The sequence below is a fragment of the Aphelocoma coerulescens genome, chromosome 7 (genome assembly GCF_041296385.1).
Source record: "Aphelocoma coerulescens isolate FSJ_1873_10779 chromosome 7, UR_Acoe_1.0, whole genome shotgun sequence".
NCBI classification, from domain to species: Eukaryota; Metazoa; Chordata; class Aves; order Passeriformes; family Corvidae; genus Aphelocoma; species Aphelocoma coerulescens.
Genome location: NC_091021.1, coordinates 5,068,269 through 5,083,805, shown reverse-complemented (window position 1 = coordinate 5,083,805; position 15,537 = coordinate 5,068,269). Strand labels below are relative to the sequence as shown.

The 15,537-nt window shown below is 42.1% G+C and overlaps 1 protein-coding gene across 50 annotated transcripts in view; it reads right to left on the bottom strand.

Annotated features, from left to right (window-relative positions):
* MAP2 (microtubule associated protein 2) overlaps positions 1 to 15,537 on the bottom strand; it is a 246,983-nt gene that overhangs the window by 131,943 nt on the left and 99,503 nt on the right. For 47 of the 50 annotated variants that reach the window (XR_011152198.1, XM_069021825.1, XM_069021827.1 and 44 more), the window contains one exon: positions 5,427 to 5,489. The exons of the other annotated variants lie outside the window; for them this stretch is intronic. The gene's annotated coding sequence lies outside the window, so the exon portion shown is untranslated. The remainder of the gene's footprint in view (positions 1 to 5,426; positions 5,490 to 15,537) is intronic. 50 annotated transcript variants of the gene reach the window in all.

Here is a 15,537-nt window from a genome sequence, read left to right as displayed (position 1 = left end):
AGCCTGTGAAATGTGAAACCCCAAATCAACTACTGACATCTTATATTGCAAACTATGAGCTCAGAAATGCCAATAAAAACCCTCCCGATGCTCAGAGAAGAGGTAAAATACAGTTGCAAGAGAGCAGCAGTCCCTCACCGGTGCAGTACTGCCAGAAGCACAGGTGGGGCCTGAGAGCACACTGACCAACACTACAGCCTAGCAGCACAGGGATGTACAGGCTGGTGAACAGTGCTCCTGGCACTACAGAGCAGGAAAAACTAGAGCCTTTCTCCAGAGCAAAAATGAGACACTAGTTCAGCAGAATCTCCTCTCTGCTGTACTACCTACGCTTGGACTGTGCTGACCTGTACTTACAGTTGGCAGTGATTTGTCAAGGAACTTTTCACAGAGATGTGTCATGACTTTGTTTCCACATTTGTACCTCAAACACTGGAAATAGGTGTTCGAGGTTGTGCAAGTCTCCACAGATGTCCCATGTACCTTTTTCTCCCCAGCCAAATCCAGGGCTATGAATTCTACCATAAGATCAAGCTTCTCAGTATCAAATGCTACAATGCTGAGGAACAGCAGAGTGCTCAGGTCCCTCTGTGCATGTGGAAGGAAGCAACTTGGGAACCACAGAGACAGAGGCAACTGGATTGGATGATAGAGGGAGTTTTATCCTGTCACCTATTACACACCTCTGATCTTCCCCCCACTGCTCTATTCCTGCCTCCAGCAGTAATGAACCCCTTCCCCTTGACAATGAAAAGGCTAAAGAAAGGCACCTCCTTACATGTGACTCATTTTCTTTTAGCCAATTAAGTTATACATCTGCATTTTTAAGGGAAAATATACACACCAAATAAGAAAAAGTAGAGACAAATGCAGTTTACTAACCACATACGCTAAAAAAAATCACCTTATCACAAGAACTGGGGATGACTCAGAAAATACATGTAAATAGCTTCTGTGATTTAGCACTGACTGACACCCAACGTACTAAAATAAGCTGCCCATGATTTCTTGAAAGCTCCATGCTAATGCACTCCATAAAAGGTCAGTGAAAACAGCAGCAGTGCATAACCATCTAGACACTTCATTTGGTGGCAAATAATGGAATGAATTGTCCCCTGGCCAGGATGGGGAAAGGAAGTTAATCTGCACCTCAAGCCTTTCAGGGAACGTACCAGGGTTGTAAAGCATGAGTCAGCAGCATTGCTGCTATAGAGGCTTTTTCCCAGCATGCTACTGGCAACACAGACTCTGCCTTTTCCAGCTTTGGTATGCCAGCTAAGCATCCATCAGGAAACTGCCATTCTTTTGTATGAAATGGGACAGATTAATTGATTACTATTTATTCATTAACATCTTAAATGTCATCACGGACCTCTATGATCAAAATGTAATTCAATACAGCAAAGAAGAAGAAAGAGTTAAGTCGATGGGTGAAGCTGGGAGAAATCAAGCCTTAGTAAATGCATTTTAACCTTTTTATTGTTACTGCTACTGTAGTAATGCCACAAACACCTTTGTTGCTGCAGCCAAGACAAAACCCACCATACTAAGTCTCATGATCAAATTTTGCAGCTTCCTGTAACCAAGGATCTCAATCATTTTGCAAAGCTGATGAATACTCCTCCTGAGAAATACACTGGCATTTCTTTGTCTGTTTTGGAGACAAAAAAAATAAGGAAGAGAAAGAGGACACAAACTTTTGGGAATTAACCCAGCAGTTTACAGCTGTTCACAGGAACCACAGGCCGGCACCTAATCAGGTGCACCTTCTTCCTCCAGTTGAAGTCATGTCACCCAGCTCCTCGTCCAGTTCATACTTCATTGGATTCTTGTGCTTTGATGATTACTTTCTTGACAGGTTACACAGGGTCCTTTGTAACATTACTAAACCAAACTTCTGCTGTCTAACTATCCCTAGCTTTTAATATTTAAATATAGCTTGACAGAGAATTAAGGACAGAAACTTCTTCCTAGAAATGAAAAAAAAACCCTAAAATGAATCCTTCCTTTAAATGAAGAAATCACTACCATAACCTCACCACTCACTGCCTCTGACCTTCCAGACAGGAAGCACATGCACATTGGCCAGTCAGCAGCCAGAGCAGCTCTAAAGCACGCCATGTCCTGCCCAACTGGCAGTACACAGCTACACAGAAACTTGGATAGTGGAAGCTGTGGCAGGGGAGGAGAGGACACAAGATGCAAACCCATATGAAAGAACTTTCATTAGGATATATTAGCTCCAGTCTTAGCCACTGAAAACCAGTTTTATGCAGATTATGTTCTCTGCAGCTAGTAACTTTTGAGTCCCTTGACCAATTTCAGCCTGTTTTGTTACAGAGTAACTGCTTTCCTACAACTCCCATGAAAACTGACATTCAAGAAAAAAAGCAGACCCTGCAAGTGACCCTGCTTACATTCCAGCTGAAAGAAGTCATAATATAGGACCCTTATTTGCCACCAAATGATCTGCCTAGGAGACAATCTTTCTAATCAGTAAAACAGCAGGAAAATCTTCACTGAGAATTGTTCATCAAGCACAAGACATAAATCAAAGTCAGCACCACTCATTCAAATGCTCAAACCACTACTTGTTTGATGTAGTCATAGGACAAGACAACATTAATACTGGTGATCTAACCCTAGCAAACAAACCAAGGATGTTGAGACCCAGCCTAGAACAGCCATTAATAAATGGCCTCCTTAGCTCCTCTGTGAGGATCATTACAAGTGGGGTTAAAAACAGATGATCATCTCAGGGCAGGGGCAGACATGGAGGCCCAAGTTCACTCCTGATGCTGCTCCCTGCAGCTGAGCTCTGGGGATGAACTGACACCACATGTTCCTTCTGGATGCCTTCAGTGCATTTGGTCGCCCTGTCATATGTTTAATTGAAGGTGAGTGCCAAACATCACATCATCCTGGGTGTATGGCTTGGAGTCCACAAACTGTAATCCAGCACACCTCATTGCCACTGCACACTCTGCCTTCTGATGCCTTTTTGTGTCAGCTAACAAAATGTTTTCCTTTTGATATTCCAAGGCAGCTTATGGTACCCCTGTGACCACAGGATTTTTAAGACCTGTCAATCTAGAATTAATTGTCTTCTTACAGCCTAAGTACCCCTTACCTCTTCGTCAAGAAAATTACATTGTTTGAAATAATTTCCATTTTTGCCAGTATAACATCTCATTTTCTTCTCTGTAGCCTGAAGGAATGATTTGTAACATGAATCCTAAAACTGAGATAAAAGCAGGAGGCTAAAATGACTGCTAAATCAGATGAATAAGAAATGTGTATGTATTTTTCTATGTAATAAAAAAATCCAGTCTCCACCAACTCTGATTTAATAACAAATAGCTGATGCCTTTTCTTTGTTTTTAGGATACCATAGAGGACTGGTTAGATGCTGTGCACAGGAGATGAGATATTTCCATAGCAGATGAAAACCTGCTGGGATCTGGAGGGATCATATTGTCAACAATTTGGACTCTTTATCCACCAATACTATAAAAACTAGGCAGTTCTACTTGTCTGCTAACAATGCAGAAACAATCCTTTCTATTTGTGAGAATCCTTCCTTTCCCCTTCTCCAATGCTGCAGCAAAACCTTGGATTCTGACATCAAGCCCAGGCAAGCAATATTAGTCCTTGAGACAGAGTTTGCAAAACATTAATGAAATCAGAATGAGACTGCAGTTTGGCTTGTTGCCTTGGACAATGGAAGTGAAATTAAAAATAGAGGGAAGAGAAGGGACTTGCTCTTAGCTAAAATCAAATCACAGAATGCATTTTTCACAAATTAAAGCATTTTATACACTATTTACTACAGGTTTTTCTATTTCAATGAGTCTAGTGATAACTGATACTAGGAGGAAACAGTATTGAAAGCAGCTAAGATAAACTAGCAAGTAAAGAATTCCTTTCAAGAATTTTATTCAGCCAGGAAAATCTCTTAGGTAAAAAGCCTTCTGCCAAGGACAGAAAAACTACAAAGGCCAAGAGAATGGAAAGATGTGTAGAAGAGGAAAACAAAGAATAAAATTGTATGTAAGAAAACAGGAGAGAGAATATCTAGAAAAATTCACAATGCTTTCCCTCAAAAAACAGGAAAACAGAATCTATCAACCAGACCTAGAAATCAATTTCAATGACATTGATTATTCATCACCTTTCTGAGGCATATTGTGCTGTTAGCAGTGGCCTACACCTTTGCCAGTACCCAGGTTCTGGCCTGGGATTCCTGCCTGTCAGGGGACCCATAATCTCCATTTCAGGAGTCCAGGCTTTCTCACACAGTGAAACATAACGGCCTTTCCAGAAAAATTTCTGTTGTTTTTTTTCACGTTTTTAAAAGGCCTCCTAAAACTTCAGACTGAAGACACATGCATATTTTGATTGCACACATTCCCTCCAGGTCTAAAAGCAGAGTTTAAGAAGTATGATCACCTGTAGGACACCATAACAGAGAAGGACATCATAAAGTCTGGTTTGGTAGGTGTTGGGTGAGAAGTGGCACCTAAAAAGTTAATTCAAGATGGATATAACTTTCCCTCTCTCCATCAAGGTGAAGCGAGCAGATTTTCAATCCTGCCTAGATTTTTTTCTTTTTTTTTTTTTTTCTTTTTTTTTTCTTTTTTGGGAGCACAGTCCTCACTGCAAATCAATGAAATCTGTATTCCTTAGCTACCTGACACATCTGGAAGTCCAATACAAAGTAACTTACAAATTTTATTCTGCAACGTTTTATCTCCCTCTCTCCTTTACAGGGGGCAAGGACTTAAAGCAACCACAGCCAAAAGGTACCAGGGGAAGAAGACAATAAACTGCTACTCCTGGAAATTAACAATGATATTGTCAAAAAAACCCAGCTTGTTTTCCTCCTTTTGATACACAGACAATTTCTGAAGTGCCAGTGGTATGTCAAAAAGCCATCAGATGCTCACCCAGCACTGACAGGCTGCTGGAACAATGAGCTTCGCGAGCTGCTTTCCTGTGAGAGATTATACCTGCTCAGAACAAGCCTGTGAGTTTAACCCTGTCCTTGCTGATGCTAAAATCAGTATTAGGACCCCAAATGGGGTATGACAGGAGGCAGCTTGCACTCTCACTATACTAACACAAGACAATAGATATGCATTCAGGTTTGTATCTTGCTCTTTGGTAGCTGCAGCTGAAAGGACTAATTAGTTACCCAGAGCATATACTTACACATCAAAAATAACTTTACAGTGCCTGGCACAACAATTTGAAAATCTCTGCAAAGCTGACAAAAACAAAAAAACCCCAACTCTTGTTTAAATCAAAAAAGAAAAACAAAATAACAAAGAGCAAACCACACCCAGTACCACATTCATTTCCACATTTAAAGAGAGGTGTCCTACCTTACTGATCTTAATTCCCACATTTAAAAAGAGGTGTCCTACCTTTCTGATCGTTGAAAAGAAGATTCCAATCAGCACGGTGTCCAAGACTATACACTGAAGAATCTGTTAATACAAAACAAAGGAAGGGGCAAAACCACCCTGAAAACACTTAATTTTTGCTGAAAAACAGTTTTTTAGCTATAAGGAAAGCTTTTCTTCTATGATACAAAGACAGAAATGCATAAATATATCCATACAGTCATCTGTGTAAGAAGGTGTGTCTGCATATAACACACATTATGCATGCATCAATGTATTTATAAACAAATCCACAGAAGTTTATTACCTATCCATTTGAATTCATCCAGTGTGCACTGCTACCAATTTTAATCTACAGCAGACAAAATCCAAAAAGCTTCAGCATAAAGGTATAACTCTTTCAAATTCTCAACAAGCAAACAAACCTGACATTTTTTAAATAAAATCATTACCAGCTCATATGCTGCCATACCACAAAAGCCTATCCTTAAATAACTGCTGCATAATCATTCTCCCGGAGTGCTGTTATCCATCGGCTCGCTGCCTATCTCCAGACAGACGCAGTCTGTAAGCCACCAGCTTGTATCTACCATGTGTACGTCAGGAAAAGGAAAACTGCAAATTAGAAAAAGTCCCCGCAGTGGTGAAAAGGAAAAGAGGATGAGTGGGAGAGGAAGAGGGAGTTCACTGGCCACAGAAATTTCGAGAACGATGACAAGCCAGCCAGCTCCGCCATCATCCACTTACAATAGGATGCTGCACCTCGCGGCTGCTGAAGCAATTTGTCAAGGGGTTGCTGGTATCAAATGCCTGACAGGCATTTTAATTGCATCCAACCAAGTGTGTCCCCAGCAATTGGGCCTTTAATCCTATGAATATCATCAACTGGTTTCTTCTGTGCTGCTGCCAGACACACACAAGCCTGCACTGCACACAGGCAGCAGCACACCCAGATTCTGCTGGGATGCTGATCCAAATCCCAAACAGGGTTCATGGACAGTACATGACAAAATGCACATCTGGAGGGATTTAGTATTTTCTGCTTTATGGATCAAGAAGGCAATTCCCTCTTCCCTTTTATTTTTCTATCTAGTCTTCTGTTCACATGTTGGAACCAGCTCGAGCCTTGCATTTGCTTATTCACACCAAGGGGAAATAAAACCAGGGAAAATGCAGAAGTGCTGCAGGACTGTAGGGGCAAGCAGGAACCCTTCAGGACTAATACAAGAGTATAATAGGGCTCATTGCACAGTTCAGCTCAAAAACAAGTTCTTTGTGAAGTGAGGACTTCAATTTTAGTGCCACTATTCAGTTGTTGTATCTGCTTTGATCTCATCTCCCTATTCCAAGGCTTTCTTCAGGACAATATTAATCTCAGTAGGAAAAGGGATTTATGAATCTGGGTATCACCCAGTGTTCTGTGAGGACCGGGGGAGCTCAACAGCTCAGCTGCGGCAGGCTAGCAAAGAAGGGGTAAACAAACATAAATGAATTTTTAAAAGGAGTAGAAGAAAAATTAAAAGATGAACTGGGTTTTTTTCAAGCATTGTAAGTTTGTAATGAAACAGCATACACAGCAAGGAGCAGTCAGGAGTAACCAATGAGCCCGGCACACTCTTAAGGACTGAAGAAAAGCTTGAATTTCCCTGCATTTGCGACACAGAAGTCAACTAGGTTCACTTCCCAGCAGTAAGTTGATGTTTCTCGGTCCCCATGACATCAGAGCACTTGGCAGGGAAGGCTATCAACAAGAAAATCAAACATCTCCCTACCACAAAGTTTGGGAGAGGTCCAACAAACCCTGTTTACCTTTGAGTGGGCCAAGGGGCTTACAGGAAGGAGTAACAAATTTCCCATTGATTTCCAGGGGTTGTCTCCCAAAACTGTGGGGATAGAGGGCTACAAAGGGAATCAATTCCCTTCTGCCTTCCCCCACAACCACATGATGACTTCACACATCCATCAACCTTTGCATCAAGCAGAAATTCCACCCTCACTGCTATAAACAGATCTTAGTAACTTAAGAGCATCTGTCCTGAGCTGACAGTTTTCCCCCACTCTCTCAACCACCACAGCAGCGAGGAGGATGAGGAAATGGAGGAAGGTAGGCTGTATGGGACAAGGATGACAGTGGAGCAGGTACCACATGGCAGCAAAAAGGCCTTTTGGAAGGAACAGAAAAAAAATAAGCAAGAGCGGCCCTAGCACAATTCTTAAGACCTTTCCTCTGAAAAAGCCTCCTGTGACTCATGGGAAGGGGTGCCTGCTGCTGCCAAACCTCCCACTGCAGAGATCATTCTCCGCAGAAACCAAGGAAACCCTAATCCTGCCCGCATTTTCCTCAGCTCCACCATTCACCAGTTGGTGCTTGTTCACAGCATTGCTACGATCTCTCCCTCACTTCTGCAGCTCCCCTTCACCAGCCACTCTTCCCCAAAACAACCAGGAGCTCTGGGAGGTCCCAGCAACATGATCATTGGAGCTGGGATGATAGAAGAATAAGAAGTCCTGAAAACTGTCCTGTAATTTCTCTCAGAGGTTCCTAACGGAACTCACGTGGCTCACAAGCGATGGATACATATTGCCAGCCTGTGTCCTACACCCTGGAGCCTACCAGCCACCCAAATCACCTTCAGTCTGCCCATGCAAGCATTTCCAGAGACACAATCTGCTGAAACAGCCCATGGCAAATGGTTTCATCTTAAGATACTGCAAATAAAAACCATCTTAATCATCAAGTTTGTTCTGGTTGCCCTGCAATATATGTTTCTGTACCTATAAAAATACTTCTGACAAGACAAAAGGCATAGGAGGAGACAGGGATGAAGTGCCTAATCCAGATAGATGCTGGAACACAGAGAACACTCAACCCTGTCTGAGATTTAACCTCATGTTTACCTGGCTTAGTCACAGAAGCAGGAAACTCTTCACACAAAATCAATGCACCCCAACACAGTGAAAATACAAATATAAGGAAGCTGACAAGTCAAAGTCCTGGAAATAATTAAATTACACTTCCAGCACTATACCTCTCAAAGAGGAGTAAAGACATTTACAATCTCAGTAAAGGAGGTAGTGAGACTGTGACTGAGGCCTGATCTAAATTCTTAAGATTTTGCTGGTTCAGGTGGGTTTTTTTACATTATCACATTCACACAAGATAATGAACTCAACTTCATTACTGCCCAGCTGCATACAGCGTCCCTCTGTGCAAGATGCTGGGCAAAACAGAAGACAGCTACCATTTTAACTTAAAAGAGCCAAAACCCTGAAGAGATAATGGTAGTGCTCTCTTCATTTCCAGGATAATGAGGAGGGTGGGGGAGATGGGGGTGGGGGGAAAAAGAAAAATCATAGGTTTGGGCTTTCCCAAGGTCACACACAACCTCTGTTCCAAAACAAAGCAAGATACTTCCACAACCTCACCCCAAGATCTTTCTACCCAAATCACTGCTGAAGCCTTGCAACCAGTGTTTAACAAAGGACTTGTGAGTTGGTTGCTTCTTTTTTAGCAAAGACTGGATGAACATTTTATGCAATGCCTAAAATAGTTTCCAATATCATTAGTGATGTAGATTAAGAGGCATAGATCTACTGAACAGGAACTGCACCACTCTGGTAAAAATAGGCCTGGAACAGAGAATTTTCTTTTTATTCACTATTGTCTTAGCACTTGAAACAATGCTGGGGATTTCTGCCTTCTGGAGAGCTTAAGAGGAGATAAATGCTTCACCAGACTCTCTAAATATTGTCTGTTCTTCTGCAGTAGTAATAAACATCTATTTTACCATCCATTTGAGGGAAAAACTTGCTTTTATTTTTTTTCCCCTTCTCAAGGCAGGGGAAAAACAAAATAGAAGAGCAGTAATAAATTCTAGAAAAACACATGCAGTTTAGCACGCTAGCTCTTTCACCAGGGCTATGTAGTGAGGAAGGCTGTAAGGCTGGAGTCACCATCTTCCTCTTTGTGGTTACTGAAAACAGAGAGTATGGATGTGGAGCAGTTAGGGAAAAGCCACTGGCCCAGTTAGCAGCCTCAGTGGGTAACAAGGATTTCAAGGCAGGTTAGAAAGTTTAAGGATGCAGGGGGACCCTGGTGTTTTGTTTTTAGTCTTCTCCTCAAAGTACAAGCATGCAGGAGCTGATCTGCCCACCTCATGCAGCCAGTCCAGGGCCCTTTTAATCATACTATTTCCTGTACACCAGTGGTGCCACCAGCTTTGTATCCATAGCAGATTTCAACATCTTTACAGGACTCATCTGTCCTTCCTCCCAGGCTACCAATAAAACAGGCCTGTATTGGTGACATTACCCTTTCCCAGTATTCATCCAAAGTCATCCCCTCATGCTGACTATCGTGGCCAGCTCTCTTGCACCCACTGACACACTAACTGATACAACCTGGCTTTCTGTGCAGCATGGTTATATAAATGAGTCTTCAAATCCCAGGCTTCAAATCCCTCTCTTTCCCCTACCTCAGCTTATTTGTTTTAAACTTGTCAGACAGATACTTTCAGGCATGATCTCTCTTTTGTGAATCCTAGCTGACTCTCCTCAACTAAATAATCAATATGTGGAATATCTAGAAAGGGATTTTCTACTTCTCTCTGTGCCAACATGTCACTAAAATGAAGCTGGAAGGTGTAGGAAATTTAAGTACTCCCAGGTCTGTTTTTCAGAACAACCAGTACTGCACTTAACCCTTTGAAGCTACCAAATTCTTTGGCTTTCTGAGGAAATCCTTAGTTTCTAGCCTAGAGACCAGTGAGAACAAAAGAATAAGAAAGCAAAATTCATGAAATGTGTTTGTTAGTCCCTAAACCTTGTATGTATATGTGGTAGAGACACTAGTAACAGCTGCAACACAAGCTTTTGTATAGTTACACCAAAATCAACCATCCCCTCCATCCTGTGTACTGCATGTGGAGGGGAACAGCTTGGTCTCACTGCTTGTTCGGCCTGCTGTTTCTGGGGTGCTAGTGTCACTGACAGCTAGGCAAAAACAAACACCCCAACCTGAAAATCCATCCACAAAGGAAAAGCAGAGAGATGAGCAAATAATCATGCCCCAAATTTTGACATGGCAGAAGCAAACCTCCATCTCAGGGAATCACTGAAACATTATAAAGACATCTGATGTGTCCCAACTAGTACAGCCTAAAAGTGCCTTGTGACTCCACTTCCTTGGAAGTGGAGTCTAAATTTTCAGTTGATTCCCTGTGTCCACAGTATCAGAAGCAGTTGATAGCCACCAACCCTCCTGCAGAAACCAATGCCACCTGAGAGTGCCATGACTTTCCACAAAACCAGATCACTGCACTGCATACATCCAGGAACACAATGGCTTTGAAGGCTGCGAGACAGGCCTGTGCAGGCAACACTGCATTACTGGGAGGCTCAAAGATGATACGAGTGAACACACAGCCCTTGTCCTGATGGGTGTCCACGTGACAAGCTGTACATCAAAGAGAAACACCAACTGTTTCTCCATCCTATCACATAGTTTATGACTAAGAAAATACTGCAGATAGAATCTGTACCACTTGTTCTCACCTTTTCTCTCTCCTGGCCTACCAGTGGAGTGATGAGTCAAGATAAAAACTTGCTTACTGTAAAATATCACAGCTACTGTAACAGAATTTATTAATATATCAGTTTGTACTTCACTTAATCAGGTAACCTAATGCTTTTAAATTAAGTGTCATGTCATAACTTGTAACAGAAGCCTTAGCTATTATTCTGTATTAAATTTATAAACAAAATAGTCTAAACTAATGAATCATTTGTTGAAGCAGATTTTGCAAAACTTGCAATTAAAATATAAACAAAGCTGGCATGGCCTTAAAGACATATAAAGCAGGAACTGCAATGCAAAATACACAGGTTTATCTTTTTGTCTAATCATAGGTTTTGGGGAGTGTTTCAATTCAAATACCATTTATATTTAGGAAAACATGTAAATATTTTTCAGTCAATAGAACACTGGTATATAGTTAATGCAGTATTGAAAATAGATGTTTGCCTGAAATAGTATGCCTGGTATCTGTTACCCCTTTCATTGAAAAGGTATTTGCTCCTTAACTTGAAGATCAATCTTTTCTCAGAAATATATTCTCTAGCAGCTAAGTACTGCCTTCCTAAAAGCTGCCAGGTGATTTTTTTCTTCTATGTACATACTTTCCTTCAAGAAATTTTTTTTTAATTTGGTTAGCTCAGCTAACTGCTGTTCCTCAACAGCAAAACCAACCAGACAGGCAATAGAAATTGCAGCAACATGTAGCACCACGTAGCACAACTGGTTTCAACAGCTTCTCATTTAGCAACACTTTATGTAAGGAAGGCAATCAGGCAGAAACCCATGGAAGAGCTCCTGGCAGCTGAGCCATGTCGAGGGGAAGCAGCTCTGTCCTCACCTCAGAGGAGAGACAACAAAAGCAGCCTTATGAGAATGCTGCTGGCTTTCAGCCTGACCTACATGGGCTCAGATGTGGAACTGCTAGAATGATGCAACAGTTTATCCCCTCTTAACATGGGCAGCCAGGTCCTCTGCATGCAACTGAACCTGTCCAATACCTGCCCTTCACAGACAGCAGATTTCCAGTAAAACCAACCACAGTTAACAACCACTCTGACCTCTAAGACAAAGCCCTGCTAAAACCACCAGAAGCCCTTCCTTGACTTGAGTGCTCCTGGATGAGCATTTGTATTTATGCACACTCTTGTAGCATTTCAGATAAAGGTAAGGAGGGCTGGCAGTGTGTACTGCACTGTACAGATACTGTCTTTGCAGAGGACCCCCTTGCAAGGGTTTCTTAATGGATTCTGACTATCACATTTACTGTGAAATGAACATAGCAGATACTGTAGGCTAATTCATTAGCAATTTATGATTGATTCTTGTTTTCATCACCATAAAAGCAGATTTCCTGTGGTTAACACAATGATCCCAATTCCCTCTTTGCTTAGACACATTTCAGTCGGCCACTGCTCCACTGAACCCACAGCACTTACCACATCATGACTAAAATGGGTTTAATGACTGGAAACTTGGATTAGATAACTTAAACATAGCCTTCATTCACTCTGGTCTCACAGTTCTGTCCACAATTATTTTTAAGCTGTTTGTACATGTAAATTACTTCCCTCATCTGAACCAGGTAGTTGCCCCAAGGGTGAAAGGCAGCAGCTGTTTTGCAGCACTCATACTGTCCATGAGCTCAGGGTACAAAGTGAAGGGTGCCACATCCAATCACCATCACCAGGGAGACTTTTGGCAAGTGTAATGTGATTACAGTCAAATCTGGTTTATCAGAATTGGGTGGAAAACATGAAAGTCACTCAACAAAAGGGATTTTTGGATAAATGAAGGACCTTGGAACTTGCCTCATGTACCTCAAGGGATGTGATCTTCTGTGAGATGAAGTAATACTTTGATTAATGGTATTTTAGATGACAGGCACAAATGGCAGTACTGCCAGTAAGTCAGGAAACTTCTCCTGCTGTTTCAATGACTGCCACCAGAATCCTTGCTACTATAAGCCATCCAGACACTGGTTTACACTGGTTTCAAAGGATGGTACTGTTTAGCAGAGAAGTGATCCTACAGCAACTCCAGGGCACCAAGGAGAATATGACCTGGATTTAAAAGGGGGAAAGGCAGAGGAGAGGCTGGAGAGAGGAACTGCCAGTTTTGGCTCCTCTACCATTCTACCTGAGTTTCTTTAGAAGACTTCCATTCCGTTTGGAAGGCAAGAGAAGCATGTACAGCTCAAAAGATAAGGGTTTATGCTCTGTGGAAGGTTATAGAGATATACATAACCAGAATGGAAAGGCAGAATTAAGAGTTTTGCAGCTTTAACAACAAACTCTGCAAGTACATAGGAAGAATATGCTAAGCTTTTTAAGAGCCTGAATATTCAAATAAAAATCAGGCAGAAAACAGAGAAAAATCCCATATAAATAAGGAAAAGCAAAACCATGGGAACATTATCAGAGAAGTTAAGGAACAAACTGAATTATGATTAACCAGTAACATAAAAGGCAACAAAAGAAGAATCAGTATGATCTGAAAAGCAGACAGGACAAGTCATGGCTCAGCAGAAAGGCATAACAAAGATGATGCACAGAAGGCTTCGACTCAACGTACTCAACATTGCTCAATTTTCACAAGACCAACAGGGAGCAAATACTGCATATGACTGTTCTAAAAAGAAGCAGAACTTCAGGTTAGAATAGGAAAGAGCAACTTAAGAAACATTCAAAACAAAGCAGATGCAGCATAGACAGTTGTGTGGATCCTCCCTGACTCAGGAAGAGTATTTAAGACTTCAAAACAAACCAGACAAGAGTCTGCTTTATCTTTACAAACATCATCCCAAACACCACACTCTCTCTTAGAAGGTCTATTGAAAGGAAGCTATGGAAAAGTACAAACCAATCAGTTAAATGCCATCTTTGCAAAGATTTTGGAAAAATAAACAAGTAGTTTACAAGTACCTAAGTACCTACAGGGCAAGAGCACAACTTAAAAAATACTTCTGGCAATAGCAGTTTGTCAGTAACAAATGCCAGCAAACTCATCTCACCCTTCCTGATTTTGCATTTATAAAATTTGGGTTTCACCCCAAGTTAGGATGAGTTTCTCACAGGAAAGCATCTTCCAAAACCAAGATCATTGCAGCATACTGCATAGCAGCTCCCAGATCTAAAAGCAGGAAACCAAGGGGAAAAAATAAAGGACTGAACTGCATCTTGAGAGACAAGGCCTCAAACGTATACCTAGACAGATCAGGAGTTACGTAGATCATCAGTAGTTTGACCGGAAAAGGCTTACTGTGGGCAAAAAAAGACAAATCACAGTTTTACTTATCCTAATGGGGATGCTATCCCTAAAACACTGGGAAAATTATTCCATTTTCTTTGGTGGTGGTGGTGTCTCAGCTGGAGAAATGCCAAAATGTGGGGTTTGCACAGTAAGATAGATACTGGCAAATGGGGGAGAGTCCAGATAAGCAAAAAGGAGTTTGCGAAAATGTTACAGTGGGGATACTGCAACACGCCTGTATCAAACCAGGAGTCCCGTGGAAAGGAATATATACGGACGGATTCTTGCTAGATGTTTCAGAGATGTTTATTTCCCCAGCCGCATGGCCGGGCTCTGCTGAGGGACCCTTACAGTCGGGGCCCGAGCTGCTTTGCCCGCGCAGGGGAACACAAACCAACCAATGGGGAACGAGGCTGAGCAGGGGCAGGGAAACCCCGTGCCTCCCCTCAGGGCTACATGGCGCGGGGGAGGGACCCCAACATCTCACCCGTTTTATTTTAATAAAAGGAGAATGAAGACAACTGGATAACCATAACAAGAACTGTTTCAAAACAAAACAAGCCACCCTCCTGAGTCTTTAAATGTCCAAACAGATTCTGGGGAACATCCTACGGCTGACAGAAGGGAGACAGAACTCTCTGGACACGCCTGTGGGGAAACTGAGGCAGGAGAGGGTTCAATCTCTTCCCTCCCCCTTTTCATTCCCCACTCAGCATTGGAAAGGGATTTTTGGGGAAACAACTGGCAAAGGCAGGGTTTTGTGAGGGAAACCATGGATGAAAATATGGATTGGGAATACACTGGGGGTAATAGGACATAGGGTAACAGGGAAAGGTGGGATTAGGAAAGGGAGACTGTAGGGGGGGTTTACAATGGAGATATTGTCTAACATGACTACGATTTTTTGCATATATACTGCCTTTTACAGGAACACCATCAGGCCCAGTGACCTGCGATGCTTGTAACCCTTTTCTACCATGTATGATTTTGAATTCCACCACCTCTCCATCTTCCAAGCTTGGGATGCATTTTTCAGGGTTATTCTTTTTAATAGCAGTTCTATGCACGAATATGTCTTGCTGGTTATCACATCTTGTTATAAAACCATAATTTTGTTTAACATTATACCATTTCACTGTCCCTAAGATCTTAGCTACCATGGTCTTTTCCTTTTTCCGAGTGGCTGCTGTTTTCTGTCTCGCTGTGTCTTTGCTCTCTCTTTCGGTCGCTCCCGTGTTGGAACTATCGGCGCGCTTTTCCCAGGGTCGCGTTTGGGGCCGCGCGGGCCGGGCCGGGCCGGGCCGCTCC